Source organism: Giraffa tippelskirchi, chromosome 5 (genome assembly GCF_054371585.1).
Source record: "Giraffa tippelskirchi isolate mGirTip1 chromosome 5, T2T-mGirTip1v1.2.pri, whole genome shotgun sequence".
NCBI lineage: Eukaryota > Metazoa > Chordata > Mammalia > Artiodactyla > Giraffidae > Giraffa > Giraffa tippelskirchi.
In genome coordinates this window covers 127,880,720-127,899,608 of record NC_137279.1, presented here as the reverse complement: position 1 = coordinate 127,899,608, position 18,889 = coordinate 127,880,720, and the positions used below count along the sequence as shown (strand labels likewise).

At 37.3% G+C, this 18,889-nt stretch overlaps 1 protein-coding gene and 1 non-coding gene across 23 annotated transcripts in view; both read left to right on the top strand.

Annotated features, from left to right (window-relative positions):
• FNBP1L (formin binding protein 1 like) overlaps positions 1-18,889 on the top strand; it is a 135,415-nt gene that overhangs the window by 24,613 nt on the left and 91,913 nt on the right. Inside the window, exon 1 of one of the 22 annotated variants that reach the window (XM_081486331.1) lies at positions 14,208-14,367. The exons of the other annotated variants lie outside the window; for them this stretch is intronic. The gene's annotated coding sequence lies outside the window, so the exon portion shown is untranslated. Of the gene's footprint in view, positions 1-14,207; positions 14,368-18,889 lie in introns of those variants that run through there. 22 annotated transcript variants of the gene reach the window in all.
• Positions 6,003-6,118, top strand: LOC145508009 (U5 spliceosomal RNA). The gene has a single exon (XR_014055279.1). It is a non-coding gene; the product is annotated as a U5 spliceosomal RNA (small nuclear RNA).

Genomic DNA, 18,889 nt, shown 5'->3' with positions numbered 1-18,889 from the left:
GCAGAAAGAATGCTATCAACTAGATTCATAGAAAAATGAGAGGCTCAGTACTGTTCAATGCTGTTTCAAGAATTAGTGTTATGTTTAAGGCCCAAATCCATGCTAAGATTTAGATATTGCATCTTTCAGCTTTTATTTTAGCAATTTTATGAAACAGTCTGCCTTTTCCAAGCCAGGTGGACACAAATACTACATTCAGAATTTTCTTAGAATGCTTAGAATTATGTAGCCATTTCCAAAAATTTCAAAAGTAATATTTCTTCCAAGGGGAAGTTTAATTTTGACTCAGGTTTTCTTAATTCATGCAGTCACGATGACAGGAAAGATGCTTGGTGGTGATTCAGACAATCCTGAGGTTTGCTTTCCAAAAGTCAGCTGTAGATTCATACATCAAAATTTGTAACTTTGCAAAATCTTATTTTTCCTCCAGAGCAGTTCTTCACAGTTTGATTTTACTGAACTCAGGACAGTTCAGCAGGGAGAAATGAGTAAACCTCTAGTAGCCACTTGCTCCATGCACATACCAACCTGAGTTTAGATACTTTGTTCATATCAGTAATGCCTTTCTTTGTCTTTTTCCTGCAGTGTCAAATGGAAAGACTCCCAACTCTGTACCCCTCATAAATCACTTAACCTCTGAGAACTCATTTTTCTCTGTATAAAATAAGGATAATACCACCAGTTTCATAGAGTTGTGGATGAAATAATGCATATAAAGTTCCTTCACACTTTGGACACTGGAGTGTACTTCCTTTCAGATGTCTTTATACTTTCTTAGATGACCCTAGGGACACTTTATAGCTTGGGTCTCCAGGATCTTTTAATTCTAAAACCTGCTAATTGAAAGAAACAGCTTATTAAATGTCTTCAACAGGTTTATGCGTATTAAGTTTCCAGACTGTATTTCAGATCTTCCAATTAGCACAAGAGCAAATAATGCCTCTGGTAGAAATGGGGGTGGGGAAACCCCCATAATCTTTATCACTTCTTCCAATGCATGGTATTATTAATCCTGTGTAACCATGGAAACCCTTCAGATAAATGCCACAGTGGAAGAAGTGCATAACTAACAAGCAGCTGAAACTTTCCTCCTTTTGTTGTAGGTATCCCTCCATATTGTGAAACAAACGTCTTAATTTCTTTGTAAGCACTTAGATAGGTCTCAGAGGTCAGTGTTGCTGTTTTTTTTCCTTTTGGCTAAAAAATCTCAGGGAACTATTTGTTGGGTTCTATTTCCAGAATATTTTTACCAAAAAAACACTTCAGACCCATCTGTTACCACAACCTGCCAATCAATAGTTATTTGGTATTAACAGTATCGAAAAAGCAAGAGAGTTCCAGAAAAACATCTATTTCTACTCTGTTGACTATGCCAGAGCCTTTGCATGGATCACAGTAAACTGGAAAATTCTGAAAGAGATAGGAATACCAGACCATCTGACCTGCCTCTTGAGAAACCTGTATGCAAGTCAGGAAGTAACAGTTAGAACTGGACATGGAACAACAGACTGGTTCCAAATAGGTAAAGGAGTACGTCAAGGCTGTATATTGTCACCCTGCTTATTTAACTTCTATGCAGAGTACATCATGAGAAATGCTGGGCTGAAAGAAGCACAAGCTGGAATCAAGATTGCCGGGAGAAATATCAACAACCTCAGATACGCAGATGACACCACCCTTATGGCAGAAAGTGAAGAAGAACTAAAGAGCCTCTTGATGAAAGTGAAAGAGGAGAGTGAAAAAGTTGGCTTAAAGCTCAACATTCAGAAAACTAAGATCATGGCATCTGGTCCCATCACTTCATGGCAAATAGATGGGGAAACAGTGGAAACAGTGGCAGACTTTATTTTTCTGGGCTCCAAAATCACTGCAGATGGTGACTGCAGCCATGAAATTAAAAGACGCTTACTCCTTGGAAGGAAAATTATGACCAACCTAGACAGCATAGGAAAAAGCAGAAACATTACATTGTCCATAGAGGTCCATCTAGTCAAGGCTATGGTTTTTCCAGTAGTCATGTATGGATGTGAGAGTTGGACTATAAAGGAAGCTGAGCACTGAAGAATTGATGCTTTCGAACTGTGGTGTTGGAGAAGACTCTTGAGAGTCCCTTGGACTGCAAGGAGATCTAACTAGTCCATCCTAAAGGAGATCAGTCCTGGGTGTTCATTGGAAGGACTGATGCTGAAGCTGAAACTCCAATACTTTGGTCACCTGATGTGAAGAGTTGACTCATTGGAAAAGACCCTGATGCTGGGAAAGATTGAGGGCAGGAGGAGAAGGGGACAACAGAGGATGAGATGGTTGGATGGCATCACCGACTCAATGGACAGGAGTTTGGGTGAACTTCGGGAGGTGGTGATGGACAGGGAGGCCTGGCATGCTGCGGTTCATGGTGTCGCAAAGAATCGGACACGACTGAGTGACTGAACTGAACTGATTAACAGCATCAGAAAGGAAAACAGTACTGATACCTGAAATTTTTAAGAATATTTACGGGGAAAAACTAAGAAAACTAATAGCCTAGTAGTTGGGGATAAAACAATAGTCTGAAATTTTAACCAATTTAAGAAGTCACACTTATAAGCATGTAATTAATTCCTGTGTTAAAAGGAAGGCATAGTTAAAGTCCAGAGAAATTTAGGTTCAAAGCAGATAATAGTTCTTTTAGAAGAATTTTTTTTGAGGTTACACTGGTGACTCAGATGGTAAAGAATCTGCCTGCAACGCAGAAGACCTGGGTTCACTCCCTGGGTTAGAAAGATCCCCTGGAGAAGGGAATGGCTACCCACTGCAGTATTCTTGCCTGGCAAATTCCATGTACAGAGGAGCCAGATGGGCTACAGTCAATGGGGTCACGAAGAGTTGGACAGGACTGAGTGACTAGCACTGACTTTTTTCAACATTGATTTATAACATTATGTTTCATGTAAATAATGCTTTATTTTTAAATACTTTTGTATACCTAATACAAGGTATACACAATACAGTGCTCACCACCCAAAGTGTGTTTTCCATTGTTACCATTCAGTTGACTATCCATTTCACAATCTCCCTTCTCTTCTGGTAACTATTACTCTGTTCTCTGTATCTACATATTTTTGTTTGGTTTGTTCCTTTATTTTGTTTTTGTTTATTTTATGTATTTCACCTATGAGTGAAATCATATAGTATTTGTCTTTCTCTGTTTACTTCACTTAGCAGAATATGTCAAGATCCATTCATGTTGTCACAAATGGCAAGATTTCATCTTTTTTATGGTTGAGTAGTATTCCATTTTATGTATATACCACCTTTTTTTTTTTTATCTGTTCATCTGTTGATGAGCTGTTAGGTTGTTTCCGTATCTTGGTTGTTGTAAATAATGCTGCAGTGAACATGAGGGTGCAGATATTTTTTTGGATTACAGCTTTTATATTCTTTGGATACATACCCAGAATGGGATAGCTGGATCATATCATAGTTCCATCCTTAATTTTTTGAGATATCTCCATACTGTGTCTTCCATAGTGGCTATATCAGTTTACATTCATGAGGGTTCTCTTTTCTCCATATCCTCACCAACACCTTTTATTTCTTGTCTTTTTGATAATAACCATTCTGAGAGGGGTGAAATAATATCCCATTGCAGGTTTTTTTTTCCTCATTGTGGTTTTTATTTGCAGTTGCCCAATAATCATTGATGTTGAACATCTTTTTATGTGCCTGTTGCCTACCTCTATGTCTTCTTTGGAAAAGTGTCTCTTTAACTCCTCTGCCCATTTTAAAACCAAGTTGTTTGTATTTTTGTTGTTGAGTGTATGAGTTCTTCATATGTTTTGGATATTAACCCCTTAATTGGATATGTCATTTGCAAATATCTTCTTCCATTCTTTTCTTTTTACTGATAATTTCCTTTGCTTGTGTGAACTTTTTATTTTAATATAATACCATTGGTTTATTTTTGCTTTTGTTTCCCTTGCCTGAGGAGACATATCTAGAAAGATATTGCTTAGACTAATGTCAAAGAGCATATTGCTTATGCTTTCTTTTGAATAAATGCCCAGAATGGGATAGCTAGATCATATGGTAGCTCTATTCTTAATTTTTTGAGACATCTCCTTACTGTGTCTTCCATAGAAATTTTATGACATCAGGTCCTAGGTTCAGGTCCTTAATAATTTTTCTGTCTGGTGTGAAATAGTGGTCTAGTTTCATTTCTTTGCATGTGGTTATTCAGTTTTCCCAACACCATTTATTGAAGAGACTATCTTTCCTCCATTGTATGTTCTTTGCTCCTTTGTTATACATTTATTGCCCTTACATGTGTGGGTTTATTGCTGGGCCCTCAGTTCTATTCCATTAATCTATTTATTTGTCTTTCTGCCAGTGCCATGCTGTTTTGATTACTATAGCTGGGTAGTATAGCTTGAAAACAGAAAGTGTGATACCTCCTTTGTTCATTTTTCTTAGGATTTTTTGACTGTTTGGGGTCTTTTGTGGTTTCACATAAATTTTAGAATGTTTGGTTCGATTTTTGTGAAAATTTGCCATGGGATTTGGATAAGAATTGCACTGAGCCTGTAGACTGCTTTAGTCTACATTTTGACAGTGTTCATCCTTCCAACCCATGAGCACAGACTGTTTTTCCTTTGAATTGTGTTTTCTTCAGTTTCCTTTAATAATGTCTTAGTTTTTCTAGTGTACAGATTTTTCACCTCCTTTGTTAAATTTATTTTTGTGTATTCTTTTTGTTGAGGATTGCAAATGGGACTGTTTTCCTGTTTTCTGCTGGCTTATTGTTAGCATATAGAAATACAACAGATGTTTGTATAATATATTGATTTTTGTATCCTGCGGGTTTACTGTATTCATTTGCTCTTTCTAACAGTTTTTTAGTGGAATTTTTAGTGTTTTCTGTATATAAAATTACGTTATCTGAACATAATGACACTTCAACTTCTTTCTTTCCAGTTGGAGACCTTTTATTTATTTTTCTTGCCTAACTGCTCTGGCCAAGACTTCCAATAATATGATGAATAGGAGTGGCGAGAGTGGGCATCCTTGTTTCTGTTCTTAGAGGGATCACTTTATTTTTTTCTTTTCTTTTTTTTTTTTTTACCATTGAGTATGATGTTACTTGTAGATTTGTCATATATAGTCTTATTATACTGAGATACATCCCTTCTTACCCACTTTATTGAGAGGTTTTTTTTTTATCATAAATAAGTGTTGAATCTTGTCAAATGCCTTTTTGCATTTATTGAGATGCTCACATGACTTTTATCTTTCATTTTGTTAATGTGGCATATCCTTTTGATTGATTTGCAGATGTTGAGTCATCCTTGCATCTACTTGGTTATGGTGTATGGTCCTTTTAACATACTGTTGAATTCAGTTTGCTAATTTTTATTCAAGATTTTTGGCCTGTAATTTTCTTGTAGCATCCTTATCTGGTTTTGGTATCATGGTAATAGTAGCCTCATTAAATTATTTTAGAAGTGCTCCTTTTTCATTGATTTTTTGGAATAGTTGAGATGAATAGGTATTAGATCTTCTTAGGATGTTTGATATTAATAGAATTCACCTGTGAAGCGGTCTGTTCCTGGGGTTTTTTGGGAGGGAGTTTTTGGATTACTGTTTCAGACTCTACTAGTGATTGGTCTATTTGGATTTTCTGTTTCTTCCTGGTTCAGTCTTGGAAGGTTGTATGATTCTAAGGATTTGTCCATTTCTTCTAGATTGTCTAACTTGGTGTCAGATTTTGCTTCTGTGGGGAATACAACAGAAAGTAAGAAACTGCTGTCCTGTTATAATACCTTTGTAATACATTCTTCTCTTTTCGTGTCACCTATGAATAAACAGTATAATTCTGTATAAATGTTGGTCATTCTCCTTAATTCTTTTTTGGAAGTAGATAGGGAAATAAATTTAGGAAAGACAAAAAAAGGAAAGCATTGGTCTGTATGTAAAATTTTAGTCTATTCCATTTCAGTACAAATCTACTAGAAAAACACAGTGCTATACTCTGGTTTCTTTCAGATTATATAAATCTTTTGCCTTTTACTAAAGATTTCCCTGGAGAGGAAAAGCGCAGTGCTAATATGAAATTTTTTGCTCTATTTATATCTTTTCTTAGTTGTTAAACTTTCTCCTAGTTTGTATGTACTTTTCTCCTAGTTTATCTTTTGTTATTCTAAATATAGGATTTATTTTAATATTATAATATTAGGATTTATTTTACATTAGAATATGGAAGCTGTTCTTTTTCTGTTGACAGTCATTTTGATAGATATTAAAGGTCTAGTAAGAATTTAAATAGTCTCCTTTAAAAGTTATTTCATAGATACAATTGTAAATTTTTATGCAGTACAAGGTTTATCCTAGTGCTGTTTTAGGAATGAAAAATAATCAGTCTTCACATAAATTTCTTTTCAGTTCAGTTCAGTCACTCAGTTGTGTCCGACTCTTTGTGACTCTATGGACTGCAGCACGCCAGGCCTCCCTGTCCATCACCAACTCCTGGAGCTTACTCAAACTCATGTCCATCAAGTCGGTGATGCCATCCAAACATCTCATCCTCTGTTGTCGCCTTCTCCTCCTGCCTTCAGTCTTTCTCAGCATCAGGATCTTTTCAGATGAGTCAGTTCTTCACATCAGGTGGCCAAAGGATTGGAGTTTCAGCTTCAGCATCAGTCCTTCCAATGAATATTCAGGACTGATCTCCTTTAGGATGGACTGGTTGGATCTCCTTGCAGTCCGAGGGACCCTCAAGACTCTTCTCCAACACCACAGTTCAAAAGCATCAGTTCTTCAGCTTTCAGCTTTCTTTATAGTCCAACTCTCACATCCATACATGACTATTGGAAAAACCATAGCTTTGACTAGATGGACGTTTGTTGGTAAAGTAATTTCTCTGCTTTTTAATATGCTGTCTAGGTTGGTCATAACTTTTCTTCCAAGGAGTAAGCGTCTTTTAATTTCATGGCTGCAGTCACCATCTACAGTGATTTTGGAGCCCCCAAAAATAAAGTCTGTCACTGTTTCTACTGTTTCCCCATCTATTTGCCATGAAGTGATGGGACCAGATGCCATGATCTTAGTTTTCTGAATGTTGAGTTTTAAGGCAACCAAGAGGCTCTTTAGTTCTTCACTTTCTGCCTTAACTGTGGTGTCATCTGCATATCTGAGGTTATTGATATTTCTCCCGGCAATCTTGATTCCAGCTGTGCTTCATCCAATCCAGCATTTCGCATGATGTACTCTGCAGATAAGTTAAATAAGCATGGTGACAATATACAGCCTTGACGTACTCCTTTCCTGATCTGGAACCAGTCTGTTGATCCATGTCCAGTTCTAACTGTTGCTTCTTGACCTGCATACAGATTTCTTAAGAGGCAGGTCAGGTTGTCTAGTATTCCCATCTCTTGAAGAATTTTCCACAGTTTATTGTGATCCACACAGTCAAAGGCTTTGGCATAGTCAATAAAGCAGAAGTAGATGTTTTTCTGGAACTCTCTTGCTTTTTGATGATCCAGTGGATGTTGGTAATTTGATCTCTGGGTCCTCTGCCTTTTCTGAATCCAGCTTGAACATCTGGAAGTTCATGGTTCATGTACTGTTGAACCCTGGCTTGGAGAATTTTGAGCATTATTTTGCTCATGTGTGAGATGAGTGCAATTGTGCGGTAGTTTGAGCATTCTTTGACATTGCCTTTCTTTGGGATTGAAATGAAAACTGACCTTTTCCAGTCCTGTGGCCACTGCTGAGTTTTCCAAATTTGCTGGCGTATTGAGTGCAGCACTTTCACAACATCATCTTTTAGGATTTGAAATAGCTCAACTGAAATTCCATCACCTCCACTAACTTTGTTTATGTGATGCTTCCTGAAATTATGTATTCATGCAAAGTACTATGCACAGTATCGGAAATGAAAGCTAGTAGCAGTAACCCTACCTGCTCACAAGCTAGTTTTTGAGGGTGAAATAAGAATCACATAGTATTGATACGAAAAGGACAAAGTTAGCCATGTAAAATTAAAATAGTATTGTTAATAGGGCTTCCCTGGTGGCTCAGATGGTAAAATGTCTGCTTGCAATGCGCAAGACCCGGGTTCAATCCCTGGATTGGGAAGATCCCCCAGAGAAGGAAATGGCAACCCACTCCAGTACTGTTGCCTGGAAAATCCTACCGACAGAGGAGCCTGGTAGGCTACAGTCCATGGGGTCGCAAAGAGTCGAACACGGCTGAGTGACTTCCGCTTTATTTTTACTTTATTAATAGTGCCTAGTTTATGTTAATGTGTGAGAAAATTCACTTACTTGACCATTTCCCTTTACTCAGTGCCTCTCATCAACTTTATAATTACATTATATATGAGAAAGAATATAGAACAGCTAAATTACGTACATATTTTCTGAATATTCTTGCTTTTGCATTGTAGAGACTCTTCTGATTAGATTAATGTGGAGTATTTTCCTATCATATAAAAATCTGTTTTGATACTACCATTAGTTTTAATTTCTTAATTCTAAATATTAAGATTTTCCAATACTTACTATGAAAATACACTCATGAAATTTCTTTCTGGGCCAACTCAGCTTCTTCCAAAGCTCTTCTACTAGAGCATATAAAGATATAACTACATTAAATCAGTATTTTGACCATAGTAATACTAAGAGTGGGCTTCATTGGTCTCTCAAATGGTGAAGAATCTGCCTTCAATGCGAGAGACTCAGGTTTGATCCCTGGGTCAGGAAGATCCCCTGGAGATAGTAAGAGTAGTATGAGGTCACTCTTTGGAGTTATTCCTATAAATACACCAACAAATAATTATCTCTTCAGAGAGATTTGGGCTTCCCTTGTGGCTCAGCTGGTAAAGAATCTCCCTGCAATGCGGGAGACCTGGGTTCATTCCCTGGCTTGGGAAGATCCCTTGGAAAAGGGAAAGGCTACCCACTCTAGTATTCTGGCCTGGAGAATTCCATGGACTGTATAGTCCATGGGGTCACAAAGAGTTGGACACGACCGAGCGACTCTCACTTCACTTCACTTCACCTCAGAGAGATTAAAGCCAGGAAGTCCATTTGCTCTCCAGATAATAAATATAGTCTTAAGAGCATTTACTTAACTGTACTGATCTGAAAGAGCATAACAGGAAAAAGTAATTAAGACATTTGGATCCTTTATTCAGCTCTGCTACTCAGCTCTGTTACGTTGGGCAAATAGTTTAATCTCTCAGATATAGTTTTCTCATATGTAAGTAAAGAGGTTGATTTTTGAAGTCCCTGCTAGCCAGGAGGGCCTATGATTAGATTTCAATTTACACTGCATTCATGGGGTAGATTAAGAGGAATGGGAAAGAGACTAGAGTGAACAGGAAAATGAGTCTGAGGGGAAGAAAGCCAAGACGTCAAAGAGAGAAAATGTAAATGGATACTTAGCACTGTTCTAGCGATTTTTCACTTTAAAAATATGAATTTGTAGTTATTCAGTTGCCTAGTGGCGTCCTACTCTTTGCAACGCCATGGATTGCAGCCCACCAGGCTCCCCTGCCTTCACTATCTCCCAGACTTTGCTCAAACTCATATCCATGCTAGCTAACCATCTCATCCTTTGTTGCCCTCTTCTCCTATTGCTTTCAGTCTTTCCCAGCATCAGACTCTTTTCCAGTGAGTCAGCTCTTCGCATCAGGTGGCCAAAATATTGCAGCTTCATCATCAGTCCTTCCTGTGAATATTCAGGGTTGATTTCCTTTAGGATTAACTAGTTTGATCTCCTTGCTATCCAAGGGACACTCAAGAGTCTTCTCCAGCACTACAGTTCCAAAGCGTCAATTCTTTGCACTCAGTCTTTTTGGTCCAACTCTGAAATCTGTACATCAGTCAGTCAGTTCAGTTGCTCATTTGTGTCTGACTCTTTGCGACCCCATGGACTGCAGCATACCAGGCCTCACTCTCTATCACCAACTCCCGGAGTTTACTCAAACTCCTGTCCATTGAGTCAGTGATGCCTGTACATGACTACTGGAAAAACTGTAACTTTGACTATACGGACCTTTGTTGGCAAAGTGATGTCTCTGCTTTTTAATACGCTGTCTAGGTTTATCATAGCTTTTCTTCCAAGGAGCAAGCATCTTTTTAATTTCATGGCTGCAATTACTGTCCGCAGTAATTTTGGAGCCCAAGAAAATAAAATCTGTCACTGCTTCCACTTTTTCCCCATCTATTTGCCATGAAGTGATGGGAGCAGATGCCAATATCTTCGTTCTTTGAATGTTGAGTTTTATGCCAGCTCTTTGACTCTTCTTTCACCTTAATCAAGATGTTCTTTTTTTACTTTCTGCCATTAGAGAGCTATCATCTGCATATCTGAGGTTGTTGATATTTGTCCTGGCAACTTTGATTCCAGCTTGTGATTCATCCAGCCTGGTGTTTCACATGATGTATTCTGCATGTAAGTTAAATAAGCAGGGTGACAGTATACAGCCTTGATGTACTCCTCACCCAGTTTTGAACCAGTCAGTTTTTCCATATCCAGTTCTCACTGTTGCTTCTTGCCCTGCATACAGGTTTCTCAGGAAACAGCTAAGGTGGTCTGCTATTCCCATCTCTTTAAGAATTTTCCACAGTTTGTTGTGATCCACACAGTCAGAGGCTTTCGTGTGGTCAGTGAAACAGAAGTAGTTGTTTTTCTGGAATTCCCTCACTTTCTTCATGATCCAGTGAATGTTGACAATTTGATCTCTGTCTCCTCTGCCTTTTCTAAATCCAACTTGTACATCTAGAAGTTCTTGGTTTACGTACTGATGAAGCCTACCTTGAAGGATTTTGAACATTACCTTTTTGAGCATGTGAAATCAGTGCAATTGTATGATAGTCTGAAGACTCTTTGGCATTAACTTTCTTTGGGATTGGAATGAAAACTGACCTTTTTCAGTCCTGAGGTCACTGCTGAGTTTTCCAAATTTGCTGACATTGAGTGCAGAACTTTAATAGCATCATCTTTTAGGATTTGAAATAGCTCAGCTGGACTTCCATCACCTCCACTAGCTTTGTTCGTAGTAATGCTTCCTAAGGCCCACTTGACTTCACACTCCAGAAAAAATATGAATATACGTACGTAAAGACTGTCTCTATTTTTTTGTTTTCAAATTGAGTTCTGACTTTTTTTAGTTTTTATTTATAACATTTGGATCTTCCCAACCCAGAGATCGAACCCAGGTCTCCTGCATTGCAGGTGGATTCTTTACCAGCTGAGCCACAAGGGAAGCTCAAGAATACTGGAGTGGATAGCCTGTCCTTTCTCCAGAGGATTTTCCCAACCCAGGAATTGAACCAGGGTCTCCTGCATTGCAGGCGGATTCCTTACCAACTGAGCTATCAGGGAAGTCCCTTAATTTTTATTTTTAACACTTTATTGAAGTATAACCAAATTACAGTGTTGTGTTAATTTCTGCTGTATAGGACAGTGGTTTATATATATGTGTATTTATGACTGAAAGATGCCAGGAAAGTGAAAGTGTTAGTTGCTCAGTTGTGTCCAACTCTTGGAGACCCCTGGACCATAGCCCACCAGGCTCCTCTGTCTGTGGGGATTCTCCAGGCAAGAATACTGGAGTAGGTTGCCGTTCTCTTCTCCAGGGATCTTCCTGACGCGGGGATTGAAAGTGGGTGTCCTGCATTGCAGGTGGGTTCTTTACCGTCTCAGCCACCAGGGAAGCCCTTGTGGAATATATATAAATGTATATATATACACACACACACACATATATATTATGTGTATATATATTCTTTACCATTACAGTTTATCACAGGATATTGAATATAGTTGCATGTGCTATATGCAGTAGGTCCTTATTGTTTATCCATCCTATTATATAGTAGTTTACAAGACTGTTTCTGCTCTTGATTGTCTGTTTTGCTAATCATATCCACTGGCCTCAGTACAAAGGATGAATTGTCAGCTTCAGGGGAATGATACTGCATTATTGGTGTGAGGGCAGAGGGAAAGTGGCAGGAAGTGGTCCAGGATAGTAGGTAGGAAGGACAACAATGAAAGTAGATCACCAGAGAATCTGAACCAGGGCAAAAGAGTATGACTAAATAAAACTAGATTTAAAGTTGTTTATCCCAAACTGTAGTCCTTGCTTTACCGTTAAGTAGCCACTAAATTACCCTGGGCTCAAGTTTGAGATTTAGAAAGCAGTACTGAACATATAGAGGCTAATGTGAAACAAATGAAAATCTGTAGGATCTGCAAAGTACAAATGAAATGGACAGGAATGTGGAATGAAGGGACAGGTAGAAAAATGGCTCATCAATATAGATGCTATTGTGATATCAGAAATTATATAATTAAACAGGGAAGATGTTAGATAATATACAGGTATAAAGCTTGTGTCAGACCTTGCGTCACACAGCAGATACATTCTAATAGTATGTAAGTTTATTTTGGATCTGTCAAATCGATTTAATTGTGCTAAGAATACATAGTGTTTTAAAGGACTCCTTACAGAGAGCAATTATACTGTAATTAATTTTTTAATAAATACAATATTCTTTATTGAGTTTACTTGACATAAGTTCAGATACACAAATATGACCACAGTTGTTAACATCATTACTGTATTTAATATTATTGTGGGAACACTAGCCAATGAAATCAAAGAGAAATTGTGATTACTTGAGTAATAACTCTTCTTCCCACTAAGTATGTTTTTACTCATGTTGTACCCCTAGTTCCAAGCTCAACATTGCTCAGTTAGTGAGTTAAATGAATGAATAATGATAGCCACCAGTTCTGAGCACTGTGTTGAATGTTTTATTTACATTTTGTTTCATGTTCTCTGTTCAGAGTCGTGTAATTACTTCAGAGTCATGTAATTACTCAGAGATCAAGAGCTAGTTAATGATACTGGGCTAGGTGGGAGATACAGAGATTTATAAAAAGATCCTGCACTTAGAGTTTATAGTATTCTAAAAGCTGAATAAATGCTGTTTGTGCATAGTTAATAGCAGTAGTGATGTTTGGTCTGATTTATCATGTGCTGTTTTAATGCAATGATATAGCACCCTTTTTATTGACATAATGCAATTCTTTTTTTTGAGTTTAAAAAATCCAAATCATTTGCATCGTGAAATGTTCCCATTAGTTGCATCCTTTACATTAGAATTTCAGGTTGAGCAAGGGTCACTCTTCTGTAACTCCACAATTTTCAAGAGGAAGAAGAAAATAATTGATAAAGCATAGCTCTGTGGCAAGAATAATTCTAATTTAATTCAAAGACTTTCTAAATAAGTAGAACAGTTCATGTGGTTTCAAAGAGTCAGGCACAGCTTAGCAACTAAGTACTGAAAATGATGTCATAGCTTTTGGAACTTCCATCTCTACATGATGAAATTAAGGAGATAAAACCGTACCAAAAATGCTTTTTATAAGTAAAAACTGTGGCTCTCTATAAGTAAAAAATATTTTAGTCCCTTAAAAAAAAAAGACTATTCTAAAGGTTTTCTCATAAGTTATGCAGGAGATGAGATAATTTGAAGAATAAAGCATCAGAAGAAAATAGGTAGTGTTAGCATGTAGCTTTCTCCTCACCACTCTTCAGATAGAAAATATATCAGCACCTGGAAAATGTTGCATAAGAATATGCACAATAGGAGAAGGAAATGGCAACCCACTCCAGTATTCTTGCCTAGAGAATCCTGTGGACAGAGGAGCCTGGTGGGCTGCTGTCCATAGGGTCGCAGAGTCGGACATGACTGAAGCGACTTAGCATGCATGCATGCATTGGAGAAGGAAATGGCTACCCACTCCAGTATTCTTGCCTGGAGAATCCCAGGGATGGAGGAGCCTGGGGGGCTGCCGTCTATGGGGTCGCACAGAGTTGGACACGACTGAAACGACTTAGCAGCAGCAGCAGTGCCACAAAGTGAAAATATAGGTCACTAACTACAAACCACCATTTCCACTTAAACCAAGGTCATACACTTTATATCTGAACTTTTTTCATTTTTGTCTTCATTCATATCTTGGTAGTTTTCCCTGCTTTCCAATAAAGTTTTTCTATGAGGGCTATTAAAAAAAAAAAAGAATATGCACAATAAAATGATGCCATTGGATCTTTCACTGAAAGATCATGTTAAAAAAGGTCAAATTTCATTTTCATTTTTATAATTACTGGTCACTAGTGTACTGTTTATTTCATTTTAGAGTATTTTTATTAGGTATGCTAAATGGTCTCAATGGATATGAGTTTGAGCAAGCTCTGGAAGATGGTGAAGGACAGGGAAGCTTGGTGTGCTGCAGTCCACGGGGTTGCAAAGAGTCGGAAACGACTGAGCGGCTGAACCACAACAAAATGCTGGTTTATGTTAAAATAACCATGTATGTTTTGCATTTTATAAATTTATGTTTTTAGTTGCCATTTTGTAGTAAATTTTATATTTACAGAAATGTACTTATAATCTGTATTTTAAATGATTTAGTTTCACTTATTTCTTTTTAAAGAAGTTGCTGCATTCCAAACACTTTAAAATACTGGAATTAAAACTGTTATTTTAATATTAAATGAAGTAAATGCCCAAATAAATACTGATATTAAAATTAGTATTTTAGTACTGAATCAAATAAATACCGAAAATAAATACTTTTGTAGTAAAAACTGCACATATTCATTGCATATACTCTGCATGTATGGTTGTGGTTCAGTCGCTAAGTCGTGTTTGACTCTTTGTGACCTCAGGGACTGCAGCTTGCCAGGTTTCCCTGCCCTTCAATATCTCTTGGAGTTTGTTCAAACTCATGTCTGTTCAGTTGGTGATGCCATCCAGCCATTTCATTCTCTGTTGCCTGCTTCTCTTCCTGCTCTCATCCTGGCATCAGGGTCTTTTCCAGTGACTCTGCTCTTCACATCAGGTGGCCAAAGTATTGGAGCTTCAGCATCAGTGCTTCCAGTGAATATTCAGGGTTGATTTCCTTTGGTATTGACTGGTTTGATCTTCTTGCTATCCAAGGGAGACTCAAGAGTCTTCTCCAGCACCACAGGTTGAAAGCATCAGTTCTTTCATGCTCAGCCGTCTTTATGGTCCAACTCTCAAATTTGTACAAAACTACTAGACAAACAATAGCTTTGACTATACGGAACTTAGTTGGCAAAGTGATGTCTCCACTTTTTAATTTGCTGTCTGGGTTTGTCATAGTTTTTCTTCCAAGGAGCAGGTGACTCTTAATTTCATGACTGCAGTCATGTCTGCAGTGATTTTGAAGCCCAAGAAAATAAAACCTGCCACTGTTTTCATTTTTTCCCCATCTATATGCCATGAAGTGATAGCAAAGATGCCATGATCTTCGCTTTTTGAATGTTGAGTTTTAAGCTAGCTTTTTCACTGTCTTTCACATTCATCAAGAGGCTCTTTAGTTCCTCTTTACTTCTGCCATTAGAGTGTTGTCAGTCTGCATATCTGAGGTTATTGATGTTTGTCCCCACAATCTTGATTCCAGCTTGTTATTCACCCAGCCCAGCATTTTGCATGATATACTCTGCATGGAAGTTAAATGAGCAGGGTGACAATATACAGCCTTCATGTACTCCTTACCCAATTTTGAACCAGTTTGTTGTTTCGTGTCCAGTTCTAACTGTTGCTTCTTGACTTGCATACAGGTTTCTCAGGAGATAGATAAGGTGGTCTAGTATTCCCATATCTTCAAGAATTCTCCAGTTTGTTGTGATCCACACACTCAAAGGCATTGGCATAGTCAGTGAAACAGAATAGATGTTTTTCTGGAATTTCCTTGATTTTTCTATGATCCAACGGATGTTGGCAATTTGATCTCTGGTTCCTCTGCCTTTTCTAAACCCAGCTGTACATCTAGAAGTTCTCTGTTTAATACTGCTGAAGCCTAAGTTGAAGGATTTTGAGCATTATCTTGCTAGCATGTGAAAAGAGTGTAATTGTATGGTAGTTTGAACATTCTTTGGGATTGCCCTTCTTTGGGATTGGAATGAAAATGACCTTTTCCAGGCCTGTAGCCACCGCTGAGTTTTCCAGATTTTCTGACATATTGAGTGCAGAACTTAACCATATCATTTTAGGATTTGAAATATCTAAGCTGGACTTCCATCACCTCCACTAGCTTTGTTCATAGTTATGCTTCCTAAGGCTCACTTGACTTCACACTCCAGGATTTCTGGCTCTAGGTGAGTGACCACACCATCATGGTTATCCAAGTCATTAAGATCTTTTTTGTGTATGTATGACATACATATACATGCACCTTTTTGTGTATGTGTGGTATGTTTTGTAAAAAACAAAAAGAACAACACATAACTGAAAAAGTACACTTCATAAACTATGCTTTATTTTTGAGTATTCAGAGAAAAGAGAATTCTAGTGAATTCAGCTATTTTAGAAGCATATGGAATAAGAATTTAAAAATTTTGTCACCTTTCTGAAAATATTTTATGTAAAATTTTTTATGTCATTCAGAAATTTGTAGCTTGAAAATAAAAACCTGAGTGACTTGTCAAAGAACCGTATCACTTGCTTTCTGTGTGCATATAGTAAAACTATTTCAGAAATTAATCGATGGTTTTTGTTCTAATAAGTTGGTTATTTTTAAGAAAGATACTCTAAATATTGAACTTAAAAAGGGCATTTGCTCAGAATAGGAAGAATTCATGCTGTTGCATCTGACATGGTTTTACATCTAGCTACTAATCTATCTTGTTCAGTAGAATTTGTAGGTTGTCCGCATAAGATTTCTGTATCATATATTTGGTTAACAAGTATAGAGGGAATTTGGACAATAGCATACTTAGTTTTGGTAGCCACTTCTGTTATTTTTTAGAAAATGAACTGTATAGACTCAGGTGATACCTTCCATTTTGATAGTAGCTGATTTTAACAGAAGTTTTCAGAATTACTTCATTTTCTTTCTGCCTGCTTTTGATTATATAGTTTCTTCTCCCTGGAATGCCATCTTCTCTTGTTTCTAGGTGTTCATATCCTACCTGTTTTTCAGGACTTAGTTTAAAATTTATCTTTTTACCCATAGCTAGCATCTTGCCCAGTGGTGAAAGATTTGAAAGTTTTCCCTCTAAGTACAGGAACAACACAAGTATACCTTCTTTAATTACTTCTGTTCAGTGTAGTACTGGGAGTTTGTGCCATAGAAATTATGCAAGAAAGGAAGTAAAAGATACCCAAATCTGATCAACATAAGTAAAATTATCTCTGTTCACAGGTGACATAATCTTATATGTAAGAATCACTAAACATTCCAGAAAAAACTTTTAAAATTAATATAGACAAACTCAGAAAAATTATAGGGTACAAAATCAGCACTCCCAACTCGGTTGGATTTCTACACACTAACAATGAACAATTTGAAAGAAAATTAAGAAAATAATTCCAGTTATAATTGCATCTAGAAGAATACCTAGGAATGAATAACTGAGGAGGTGGAAGAGTTATCCATTGAAAACAATAAAACATTGCTGAAAGAAATTAACAAGATGCAAATAAATAGATGTCCATACTAGCCAAATGGCAACCCACTCCAGTGCTCTTGCCTGGAAAATCTCATGGACAGAGGAACCTGGTAGGTTACAGTCCATAGGGTCGCAGAGTTGGACACAACGGAGCGACTTCACTCACTATACTAGCCAAAGCGTATTACAGATTCAGTGCAATCTCTATCAAAATCCCCATGAAGTTTTTTTGCAGAATAGAAACATCAATTCTAAAATTCAGATGAATTCTCAAGGGACACCAAGGAGCCAAAAGAATCTTGAAAAAGAACTACTTTGAGAGCTGACATTTACTGATTTCAAGACTTATTACAAAGGTACAGTATGGTACTGGAATACAGACAGACATTAAAGACTGATGGAATAGCATAGAAAGCCCAGAATAAACCCTCACCTGCACGATTAAATTATTTTAAATAAAGATGCCAACTCCTTTCAGTGGGACCTCTTCAGCTGGGAAAGCTGAATAGCCACATGTGAAAGAATGAATATGAATCTTTACCTTACAACATGTAAAAAAAAAATTGAGTCAGCATTAACATGAATCAAGATCTAAATGTAGAAGCTAAAGTTATAAAAAGCCTTAGAAGAAAACATGGGAAAGTTTCATGACATTAGATTTGGCAGTGATTTCTTGGATGTGATACCAAAAACAAATATCAAAAGAGAAAATAGGTAAATTGGACTTCAAAATTGGAGTTGATAAAAATTGAAAACTTCTGTGCGTTAAAGAATGCTATCAACATAGTAAAAAGGCAATCCAGAGAATGGGAGAAAATACTTGCAAAAATATATATGAATAGGGATTAGTGCAGAATATGTAACTCTTACAACTCGGCAACAACAAACAAACCCAAACAACCCTATGAGAAATGGGTAAAGCATTTGAATAGACATTTCTTTAAAGAAGATATACAGTTGACCAATAAGCACATGACAGGATATTCAGTGTCACTAATCATTAGGGAAATGCAATCCTAAGTTACAGTTTGACCTTAAAGGGGGAAGAAGGCGAGAAGGAAGGAAGATTGAGTAGAAGCATCTTAGGCTACAGTGAAGTTCTCAAGAGAATTTGACAAGGAGGAAATTGTCAAGGAGTTTTTGGGCCAGAGTCATCTGTTGGAAGATTCCTTGGTCTCTCTCAACCAGATCTTTCTTCATATCCCTGCCTTCCTTGCTGTGTGGGAACAGTTGGTGATGGGAAGCCTGGTATCTGGGGCGCTGGTCAGCTAGTTCCCTGTGGTTAGAAATCTTGAGAGTCATCTTCTCATAACCACGGCACCATCTTCTTATAAGTTATTTTTTACTTTTTGTGCGAAATTATGACCTGCTAAATTATTGTCTTTAAAAGACATGGCTCTATTAATTAAGGACTTT